At 41.2% G+C, this 12000-nt stretch overlaps 1 protein-coding gene across 2 annotated transcripts in view; it reads left to right on the top strand.

The window, feature by feature from the left end:
- The first annotated feature begins 3072 nt into the window (after nucleotides 1-3072).
- Nucleotides 3073-12000, top strand: part of PLEKHB2 (pleckstrin homology domain containing B2) — a 75546-nt gene continuing 66618 nt past the window's right edge. Inside the window, exon 1 of one of the 2 annotated variants that reach the window (XM_077153426.1) lies at nucleotides 3073-3202. The gene's annotated coding sequence lies outside the window, so the exon portion shown is untranslated. Of the gene's footprint in view, nucleotides 3203-3977; nucleotides 4135-12000 lie in introns of those variants that run through there. The other variant, XM_077153427.1, reaches the window with a different exon arrangement.

Consider the following 12000-nt stretch of genomic DNA (forward strand, 5'->3'; position numbering starts at 1 on the left):
GGTTGGATGAGTTTCCTCTTCTGATCTGGTCTATGCATTGGCATTTCCAGAGCTCTACTCTCATTGGGATTATATGGGTGCTTGGGATGGATTTGGGGGTGCTGATGAAGGTTATAGGGCAGCTGAAGCCCTGCTGCCCCACCTCTAAGTGCTACCTCTACCATACACACACACACACACACACATATAAAATTCATTGAGATAGTGCAGAAAAAAAACCAAAAATGAATCAAATAAAGAAGAGCACGTGGGCAGCTGTTTTTCACCGAAACAAAGTAAAGGAAACTACAGATACAAAAAAAAGTGTCCATTTACTTCTGTTATTAGAAAGATTCTCATTTCAAATGATGTAGATGTTGTAGGAAGAGACACAGCATTTTACTCCTTGTCTTATTTGGATTTCCTTTTTAACCAACAAGAACTTACCACTTTTTTTTTTTAAATAAAGAAAACAGTACTAATGACTGCGGTAAAAAATGAAATGGGGCTACATTTGAACAAATTCTGTGGAGGCATGGAGGTAGGAGGACACATTCCCAGTGTGCCCCCTTGAGTCCCCCTCTCTCTTTCAGACCAGAGGCCACAGAGTCAGTGTCAGCAGACCTGGGGTTGTAAAGCAGGTGTCCAGACTCCCCAAAAGGCTTCTTCATCCTGTACTTTTTTTGTCATCAAACTTGGAAAGAAAACCAATTTTACTAAATGAGGAAACTTATCTGCTCCAGCTCCCTCAATATCCATTCAAATCACAAGACTCAAATATTACTTTTTTCCTATTGTTTAAGCAATGCATATTCATTAAAGAAAATTTGGAAAATGCAGAAAATTAGGAAGAAACATCATGTATAGTCCCATCACTCAAAGACAATATTCCATGTGATTATCATGTCTCTGGTCTGTGACTGTTTCTCAGTCTTTGCTTGTTTTTGATGACCTTGATAATTTTGAGGAGTCAGGTATTTTGTAGAATACCCCTTGTGTCAGTTTGTAAGCTGCAAGAATACAGTATACTGGAACAGAACGGCTTTATAAAGGGAATTTATTAAGTTGCAAGTTTACAATTTTAAGCCTATAAAATGTCCAAACTAAGGCATCCAGACAAAAAAGATCTTAATTCAAAGGAGGCTACTGGGTCAGGAATACCTCTGCTAGCTGGTTAGTCACATGGCTGGCATCTGCAGGTCACTTGCTCCTGGGCTCCATTGCTTTCATTCTCTGGTCCTGTGCGGGTTCCTCACTTTGTTTCTCCAGGACTGACTTTTATCTCTTGGCTTCCTTTGGCTCTCTCCTAGTTCAGGCTTGCTTAACATCTCATGGTAATGTCTGCTGGGCTTCAAGCATCTCCAAGCATCCATGTCTCTGTTCTCTGAAGCAACACTTCTCCAAGCATCTACATCTCCTCTCTCTGTCGGCTCTGAGTCTTCCGTCGTTTCTGTCAGCTCTCTCCAATATGTTTCCTCTTTTAAAATATTCTAATCAAGACCCACCTGAAATGAGTAGTTATATCTCTGTCTACTTCAAATTTCACACCTACAATTGGGGGTGTCGCATCTCTGCAAATTAATGTAATCAAAAGATTCCAACCTACAGTGTTGAATCAGAATTAAAAGAAATAGCTGCTCTCATAAGATTAGATCACGATTAAAACATAGCTGTTCTGGGGTACATACTACTTTCAAACTGGCACACCCCTCTGTTGGGATTTGTCTGATGTTTTCTCATGATAAGTCTGGAGTTATGGGTTTTTGGGAGGAAGACCGCATAGGTGAAGTGCCATTCTCATCATATCTGATCAAGGGTGCATGCTTCAGCGTGATTTATCGCTGCTAATGTTGACCTTGATTGCTGGCTGAGGTATTGCCAGGTTTCCTCACTGCGAAGTTATTCTTTTCCCCACAACTGTACTCTTTGGAGGGAATTCACTACTTACAGCCCACATTCAGGGTTGAGTAAGTGGGATTAAGCTCTCCCTCTGGAAATTATTAATTGGAATTTTTATGAAAAGAAGTGTTTACTGGTTTGAAAGGATTATGTGCCCTAGAAAAGCCATGTTTTAATCCTGATCCATCTTGTGGAATCAGCTGTTTCTTTTAATCCCTGTTCAGTACTGTAGGTTGGAAACTTGATTAGATTATCTCCACAGAGATGTGACATGCCTAATAGTGTATATTAACCTTTGATTAGAGGGAGATGTGACTCCATCTATTCCAGGTGGATCTTGATTAGTTTGCTGGAATCCTTTAAAAGAGGAAACATTTTTTCAAAAAAGCATCAGAGCCACAAAAACTACAAAGTCCACATAGTCAGAGACCTTTGAAGATGAAGAAGGAATACGCCCCCAGGGGAGTTTCATGAAACAAGAAGCCTGGAAAGAAAGTTAACATATGTCACCATATTCACCATGTGCCTTTCCAGTTGAGAGAGAAACCCTGGACTTCATCGGCTTTCTTGAGTGAAGGTTACCTCTTGTTGGTGCCTTAATTTGAACGTTTTTATAGACTTGCTTTAATTTCGACATTTTCATGGTCTTAGAACTGTAAAGTTGTAACTTATTAAATTCCCCTTTTTAAAAGCCGTTCCAGTTCTGGTATATCACATTCCAGCAGCTAGCAAACTAGAACAGGAAGATTTACCTCTACTTCCCCATGTATTTATTCAATTATTCATATCAGTATGAACTCAAGTACATTTTGTAATGGGTTATAATCCAATGCTGTGTAATTTATTTAGGTGTTCAAGTTGTTCCAGCTCTTTCAGTTTGGTCTCATGTCCTTTAGCGTGTTCCCATCCTTTTTTGCTTTCTGGCACTACAAGGTGCTCCAGGCTTATCTTGTGTATTCCTGCCCCAGCCTGGGCTCCTTTTATGGGAGGATGGTAGTTGGAAACCAAGATCTGGATGCTGGCAATCCCTTTTTATTTGAAAATAGTAAACCTGCCTTTAATAAGAGTTGAAGAGCTCATCCCCTAACCCGATGCGCTACGTTCCCACAGCTCCATCCTCCTCTCAAAACACACGCGGTAGACACAGCGGCCCAGGGTCCGTCTGCCGCCTGGACTACAACTCCCGGCATGCTCTCGCCACAGGCGCATGCGCGTTGCGGATGCCGTGACGTCCTCGCCGAACCAGGCCGTTCGGACAAGGCGGTCAGAGGTGAAGGGGTACGAACGGTGTCCTGCGGCTCTGGGTTTTAGTCAGCGTTAGCTGGTGAGTGTGGCGTCCTGGGAGGGGTGGAAGTAGGCGACCCGCTCCCCGGGCCCGAGACCACCTGCCCCGCCTCCCGGCCTGCGACCCTCGGCTTCTGTCCGCTCCTGGGCCTCAGGGCCTCCCCGGAGCTGCCCTCCAGCCCCAGCTGCATCTCCTGGCCGCTCGCCGGCTAGTGCCTCCGCGCGTCCGGACAGGGCCCTGCCGCTCCCTTGCTGGGGTTCCCCACCTCTCATTTCCGGCCTGGGTCTCCCGGGCCCGGGTCCAGCGCGAGTAGCTCGTCTGGCCTCTACGGCTTGAGTGGCCGAGGGCGCGAAGGCTCTCAGTGCCTCCCGCCGAGGCCGACCCTCCGTGGGGACGGCGGTGGCCTTGGGGCCCCGCGCATTTCGCGTCTCCCCGTCCGGTTCATCTCGCCTGCGCTGGGGTCTTCGGTGTCTTTGATTTTGGTGCTTGGTTGCACACGCTCTTGTATAGGTTTCCTTTTCCACATTTGATTCTCATCCAGCTAGATCGAGAATGTCGGAAGTCAGGGATTTTTATTTTTGTGTCTGCCTAGTTTTTTTTTTTTTTTTTAACTTCAAAAATAGAGCAGTTAAAAAAAAAAAGCAATTCACATAGCAGAGCTTCTTAAAGTTCCGGTTTTCTCTGGCCGGTGGAGGAAAGAAATGAGGTGGGACAGTCATACTAAAAAAATGTCGGAGAGCGTGACCGATTGCAAACGCCGCAGGCGCCTGGTGCTGGATTGTTGCCCGTGTTGGGCTAGGACTGGGCGAGGCACCGCTGGTGTGGGGTGGGAGGCCCCTCTCACTTGGGCTTTTAAGGAACCTGTGCCAGTGCAGTAACTGACGTGTCAGGAGTCACAAGGGGAGCCAGGTCCTGAGCGGGGTCGGTTAAATGGCCCCCACAATTGCTGAATCAATTAACGACCGAAACAGGTATGTGCACGACACAGCTGTGTATATGTGCCTTTGCGGTGTGTGCATTTGCAGAAGGGCTTGCATGGGCATAAAAGTGCTTCTAGGGCTAGTTGGCTGGTGTGCTCAGGAGTGTTCCTTGGGTCTAGGAAGTTCCTAACTCTGAGCTTAACTGCCCGGTAGAGATTGACAGAGAGTAGGGAAGAGACCCTCTGGCTGGGCAGGGGCTTCCTGGTGTTGCCTTTTGCGTGGCTGCAGTCGTCTGTTTACTTGACACACCCTCTACCACCCCACCTCACACACGAGGATCTCTCTGAGGCAGGAATCCAGGAATCGTTTGCCTGTTGTGGGACGTTCCTAGCACACAACATAATGGCTGGTAGGTTGTAGGTGTTCCACAAGTGGTTACTGAGGGAGGCTTCAGAAAAGAACTCAGAACTTGACGGTGCTTCTCTTCCAGCCTCATACTGTGAGGGTGTTAGTACATTCTGTAAGTAAATTTCCTGATAATCTCAAGGACCTGAATTTATGAAATTGTACATCAGTGATGTAAAAAGGAGAAATCCCAGTGTTGTGGTATTTATACTATTCCTTGGGAGGGTGGAGGGTTTTTTTTTTTTTTTTTTTGGCTACTTCTAAAAGCTTTGCTATGCTTCTCTGCTTGTTATCAAGTGGTCTCTACCTGGAAATGGCCAATGCCACAGGTGTATTGACCTCTAAATGCTGATTGGACATCCACCCTTTCTTGTCTCATCTGTGGTTTCCAGAGTAAACTTTGGCACTTCTCTTTGCCAGTCCATTACCAGGCTTGAATAACAGAGATGAGATTTCCTCATTTTCTTAAAGAAGAAACCTGCACAGCTAAAGTACACACTCAGAGAGAGAGATAACTAGTGAAATGAGGATATTGGAAATGAGATACTTGTACACAGGTAGCCCTTGAATTCCAGTTCTTAGAACAAAATAGTAATGTAGTTATAGCAGTTACCACTTTTGGAGCATCAACTACAGTGCTCTTTGGACATATGATCTCATTTAATTCTCACAATAACCCCCGTGTTATTATTTTATAGGTAGAAAATTGGGGCATAGGGAGCCTTAGTAACTCGCCCAGGGTTATTTCACTTAGTAAAAGGCAAAGCTGGCTTCAGGCTTGAAACTATTAGATTTCAAGACAATATTCTTTCTGCTGTTTCGGTTCTTAAATTGGTCCGTTTTGGATTGAATGTTTTAAAAATGATTGGAATTCAAACTTAAAATGATTGGAATTGTTGGAATTTTATACGCTGGAGACCTAGAGCAGGACCCAGACTTTACCTTACATGTTTTAGATTATGCTTTAGATCTTGCTTCAGGATATAGTGAAATGTTGAAGTAAGTTTTAGAGTGGTGTGGAATTAATTCATCATGTTAAGGCAAAGAGCTATTCCTGTTCCTTCAGAAACTGATTTGGTTATATGTATGGGAGGATTTTTTTTTCCCCTCTAGGGCATTTATGTTCAAATGTTGATCCTTCAAGACATCTTAATTTATTAAGTCTTCTAAACCATTTGAGAAGCAGCCTGATGTTTTGTGATTCTAGAATGCATTGGGCAAATTTTCGGCAGGGGAACAGATACCATTTACTGAGTTTTTGTAACTGTCAGGCACCATGCCAAACATTTATAAGTTGTTTTCATCCAGTTTTTGAAACATCCTACCAAGTAGGTGCTGGTATTCTCATTTGATAAGTCAAGAAACTAAGGCTTCCCTGAATTACTTTGTAAGTGATTAAATCAGGATTTGAACACAGGCTTTTTGACTTCAAATCTATTCTTACATGGGCAGGCACCGGGAATCGAACCCGGGTCCTCTGGCATCGCAGGCGAGCACTCTGACTGCTGAGCCACCATGGCACACCCTCAAATCTATTCTTAAGCACTATGTTGGATGAATTTTTTTTAAAAGCGTATGATCAAACTCATACTCTTCTGATTTTAAGTTACTATAAATACTCTCTAAGTTCCTTCCTTCAGTTAAAAAACAACAAAGAACTGTTAGAAAGGAGCTTCGAGGTTTTTTTTTTGTATGTTTGAGTATAATTTAAATTATTGCTAACATGTTTACAGTGATCAAAATAATATGCATGCATAGATTGAAATGCCAAATAGTACATTAAACCTCAGAGTAGATAGCAGCAGTCCCTTGCCTACTCATTTTCCATTAACTAGAGACAACCATTTTCATCCTTATTTAGCTGCCTTTTTTTAAAGAGTATTAACTTCCTGTTTCTAGATGCTACTATTTTTAAAAATATTTTTATTGAGAAATCTTCACACACATACTTTACAAACATGGTGTGCAATCAGTGGCTCACAGTGTCATTACGTAGTTGTGTATTTGTCACCATGATCATTTTTAGAACTTTGCATCACTCCAGAAAAAGAAAGAAAAAGAAAGAAAAAAAAAAACTCATGCATTCCTTACCCCTTCCCTCCCTCTCACTGATCCACAGTATTTCAATCTATCCAATTTTTTACCCTTTATCCCCCCTATTGTTTATTTATTTCTTTAATCCTTTTTTTTTTTAAACTTATCTTTCCATATCCTGGATAAAAGGAGCATCAGACACAAGGTTTTCGCAATCACACAGTCACATTGTAAAAGCTATATCGTTATACAGTTGTCTTTGAGAATCAAGGCTACTGGAACACAGCTTAACAGTTTCAGGTACTTTCCTTCTGACACTCCATTATACCATAAACTAAAAAGGGTTATTTTTATTATGCATAAGAATAACCTCCAGGATAACCTCTTGACTCTGTTTGAAATCTCTCAGCTACTGAAACTTTATTTTGTCTTATTTTTCTGTTCCCCCTTTTGGTCAAGAAGTCTTTCTCAATCCCATGATACCGGTCCCGGCTCATCCTGGGATTTCTGTCACACTTTTTCAGAGAAATTATTGGTAATCATGAACCAAGTAGGGGAGGAGGGCAGTTGAGTTCACATGCTGAGTTGGCTTAGAGAGAGAGGCCACATCTGAAGCAAAAGAATTCCTCTGGGGGTGACTCTTAGGCATAATTATAAGTAGGCTTAGTTTCTCCTTTGAAGGTAAAAGTTTCATAGGTGTAAACCTGAAGATCAAGGGCTCAACTCATTGATTTGGTTGTCCCTACTGCTTATGAGAATATTAGGAACTCCCAAGATGGGGAAGTTGAATATTTCCTTTTTTCTCCCTAGTTCCCCAAGGGGACTTTGCAGATAGTTTTTTATTCTCTGTCCAGATTACTCTGGGATGTATCGGGGCATCATACTAATCTGTACAAACCAACGAGGTCTCGTGCATATTCAAGATTCCATGTACTTATGGTGTTCAACTAAACTGACCATAGAAGTTAAATAATGTGCTACCCAAAATGTAAATTTTGCACCAAATAAAATCTCTCCCTTTGGTCTCACACAGAAGTTGAAGTTTTAAAATATAGACCATATCATCCTTTACTCTTAAGTCTGATTTATCTTAGTCCTATCCAAATCAGCTTCATTAATATCTTTAGTTGAAGTCTGATCACTTTTTCAACAGTTGCTGTATGGAGTACTGCTGACTTTCATAGCTTCAGAGCTCTAACTCTTAAGTCTCAAGTGTCACATAAATACTCGAAGTTTCTGGGATTCACCAGGTTATATACAAACAGCTCAATATCTCAGAATTTGGAAATAACAGTTACCCCTACTGAATATATATGACTGCTGTAAGAGCTTACAATCTAGGACCCTTTGCATTAGGCCCCAATCTGATAACCCACACTCTCAACTTTACTTGAGTTTTTGTATTATAATTAGTCCATTTGAGTGAGGCATGATAATATTTGTCTTTTTGTTTCTGCCATTTCATTCAACATGCTGTCCTTAAGATTCATTCACCTAGTTGCATGTCTCACATACTGCTATTGATTTAGGTGTAATCTTTAGACTCTCTACCATATAAGACTTTTGGTCTTATACTATACCACCCTGTAAAACACCTTTTTTTTTTTTTTCCATTTTTTAAGTGCTTTATTTAGATTAAAGGGAGAGAAACATATCAAAGAAATAAGGAAGAGAAAGCAGGACAAAAAATTATGGGACAAGTTACTCTGACCTGATCGATGATGTAGAATATTATAGAATTATCATCCTCCAGATCTAAACTGAATAAATCAGAAATGCTGTGTAAAACACCTTTTAATTCAGTCTAACAGACAGTCAAAACTTAGGTAATGTCACTTCCTTTTTTTCTTTCCTGTAGTAGTCTGTCTTGCTCCAATCCAGACTGATTATTTTTTTCAGGCCTCTTAACTGGGTCTTTTTCAGATATCTCCCTTCATCCTCCTCCTGGGGATTTTCTCTCTCAGACTCTTATTAGATCACTTAGTTTTTCTTGCTTGATTGTCTGATTTTGATGGAACATATTCTTCACTAGGTTCTACAGACAGAGTACATAGAAAGTAAATTTTAGGACTTTTAGCTTATTGCACGAAAGGCAACGTGATATTTGTGGCCATTTAATTTATAGGTTTGGATTCGTGGACAACACAGACATTGGTGATATAAAAAACAGATTTTATTAGGAAAGTAATTAAAGGAGCTTTCAAAAAATAAGGTATAGTTACATCACCAGATAAATAGCACCAGCACTGAAGAGAAGTGCTGGGAAGTCTCGGAAGCAGCATTCAGAGTTTCGTTAGTAAAAATCCACAGCAGTCTTGGAGATAGCATTCGGAGTCACCTTAGTAAAAATCCACGGCAGAGCATTCTTTTTCTGGATAAGATTTTGATGAGATGCTCTCTCTTTCTTATAAGTCTCCTCTTTTACTTCTCCTAAGATTCTCCTCTCTCTTTCTTCTTCTCTTAAGTTCCTTCTCTTTCCTTCTGTTTGCACGCAGTTTTTATGATATCTTCACATAATAGTGGCCAAATTCCAATTAGCTTACATGATCGGGTCCTGTTGGGTCCTCCAGGAACTGGCTAGAGACTGAGAGGAGCTTCCTGGGACCTAGATATAGATATCTTTTATCAAAGTACATCTCCTTCCAGGAGGATAGCCAGTCCTCCCAGTTAGAGTGCACATTTCAACTGTTTCTTACCAAGGTCATCTAATGGCGACATCATTTGAACAGAACAGACTCTACAAATTTATCTTTCCCTTACACTTACGTGTATATTTTTTCTACTTGATTAGCGATTTGACTGGGTTTAGAATTCTGACTTGGAGATAATTTTCCGTCAGCATTCTGAAGGTGTTAGTCCACTGCCTTTTAGCTTCCAGCATTATTGGTGAAGCTGCTTTGCTGATTGCCTTTTTATGTGACCTCTTTTTTTCCTCTGCTAAGTTTTTAGGTTCTTTCTTTGTCCCTATTGTTGGGAAATTTACAGCCATATACCTTACTGAGGATCTTTTAGTGTTCTTCCTGCTGGGTACTCATTGAAGGTTGTTAATCTAGTAGTGAGTCATTCTGTTCTCAGAATTGTTTTTTTATATTTCTTTACTCTCCTTTCTCTGTGATTTATTTATGAAACTCCTGTAAGCAGAATATTTTATATTCCAGGCCAATTGTTCTAATTGTTTTCCCCATCTCTTGGGCTTTGTTTTCTTTTAGTTTGAAATTCCTTCAGTTTGAAATTTTCAGTTCTATTAAATTTTTAATTTTGGTTGTCATTTTAAAGTGCTTTGAATGTTACTATTTTAGAATATTTTGCTTTTGTTTTTTGGATACAACATCACCTATTTCTCTGATACTATTAATATATGTATGTGTGTGTGTGTGTGTGTGTGTGTGTGTATTTTATTATTTTTTAAGTTTTCTTTTGCTTCCTGCCTTGTTTCTGATTCTTGTGAGGTTTTTTCCTTGTTTAAATTTTACTTCATTTAGTCCATTCGTTTCGTGTTTAGGCTTTGCTTAGATGGGTCTGATGATATTTGCTATTTGTTCCTATGTAAGACAGAGAACTTATTGAAAGTCAGTATGCTTGTTTGAAGCTTATCATCTGGTGTTCTTTCTGGAAGCAGAAACTGGCTTTTTAATTAATGAACTCTGTTTTCTCAATCAGTGGGCATTTCCTCTTGGGCTGTGGTATCTTCGCCCAGAGCTAGAGTCTAAAGGGTAAGTGAAGGAAGAGGCTGGGCCTCAAAACTTTGACTCTTTTGAATGTGGCACATCCCTCCCACTCTTAACTGTACCTCGCATCCCCAGGACCAGAAGCTTTGTGTTTCAACCTCAGGATCTGGGACGGTAGTTGCCTGGATTTATAGAGGGTTGAATGATACCTCTTGAAAACTTTCAGTAAATTTTAATGGTCTTCCCCATTTACAGAATTATCTCGTACCTTTGATTTCCTAAATCTTTGTATTCTGTGGTGGGAGTTGGCTTGCTTTGTTTTAGCTTCTGTTTGTACATGACCTAGGACAGAAAGCTGAATGTTACCTTACTGAATCTTACCAACACTTGTCAGTTGGCTTTTGAAAGCTCTGAAAATGTCCTCGTCTGATTTTGTTTCAGCTGCACTTTTCATCATCTTTGTGGATTCATGCCTTCTTTTCCTTTTAACTGTCGTTTTAGTTGCATTTCATGAGGGAGCAGAAATAAATGTGTGTGCTCCCTGAGCCATGTTTATAACTCATCGTTAACTGCATGGGTGACCTTGGCACTATTGACATACCTTTTTGTTTTGAATCCACATATTGATGTCACTATCGTGTCTACTCCCTTTGAAAATAACTCTTCTGTGAATTGTAGTGTATCATGACAAAAATCAGGGATTCTCTAGAAACACATAAGGAGAGGGAAAATGGAAAGAAGGATGCTTAAAATCTGCCCTTTTTGTTTTTTCCTTTTGGAGCACTGGGTCCTAAGTAACTTCGTGGCAAAGCAGGCTAGCAGGATCCAGGACCAGGACTTGCTCTAGGCCAGTGGATTACCTGTTTAGCACATGAGTGCTGTGTAAGGCATAGGGAAAGTAGGCTGAGTGACAGGGAGTGTTCCCTCCTTCACTTTGTGGCCAAGGTTCGGGTCACATTATGGGAGCCTGGCTGAAATAAACTGTAGGTAAGGTTTAGCAGCAGTTCAATATAGGTGAGTGGGCCATTTAAGGAGCAGGAGATTGTGGCTGCTTATCTAAGGACTTGCTGTCCTTAGTGTGATGGTATTTATTCTGCCAGGTATAGAGAGCCTGGGTTTTGTAACATGCTGATTATGAGATGGGAACTAAAGCCCAGGGTGCCTTTGTTGCAGATGACTGTGGCAGTGGAGGCTTGCCTACTTCATGGGTCGGTGGAGCTGATACCAATGTGGTAACTGGCACCATCTGACGGAAGAGGCCAATGAACACAGGCCAAGGATACACATTTCTTTAATAGATACAAAGAACTTATCTTCTCGCACTCTGATGACTGTCTACCTTGCTGTCTCTGCTAGAGGGTCAAAGTGCCCTGGCCTTAATCCCCCAAGAAAATGACTGGTGGCTAATGATACTGCTTAATCAGTGAAGTTTCAAGGTGCCTTAGGAAGCTCCCCTCGTCATGGGAATTCGTGTCCTCTTGACATTTATTTTCTGATCTTTCTGCATTCTGGCTTGTGTCTGCTGAGCAAGTTACAAGTAACCAAACTCAACATATTCCTTGGTGTATGAATCCCAAGGTTCCATTCCCAGGGTCATTTCTCCCCAGCAGCTTAAGTTTCATGCTAGCTTGAAGCCTGTTTCTACAATTTTTCCTTCAACTTGAGCTCTCAACACAGTGGTCTGGTCTTTTTGTTTTAAGAAAGAAATCTTCCCGAGCTGAAAGTCTCTCTGGCAACATGGAATATGACTTCCAGGGATGAGCCTGGCCCTGGCACCAGTGGATCAACAATGCCTTCTTGACCAAAAAGG

This window comes from Tamandua tetradactyla, chromosome 3, assembly GCF_023851605.1.
Source record: "Tamandua tetradactyla isolate mTamTet1 chromosome 3, mTamTet1.pri, whole genome shotgun sequence".
Lineage (NCBI taxonomy): Eukaryota > Metazoa > Chordata > Mammalia > Pilosa > Myrmecophagidae > Tamandua > Tamandua tetradactyla.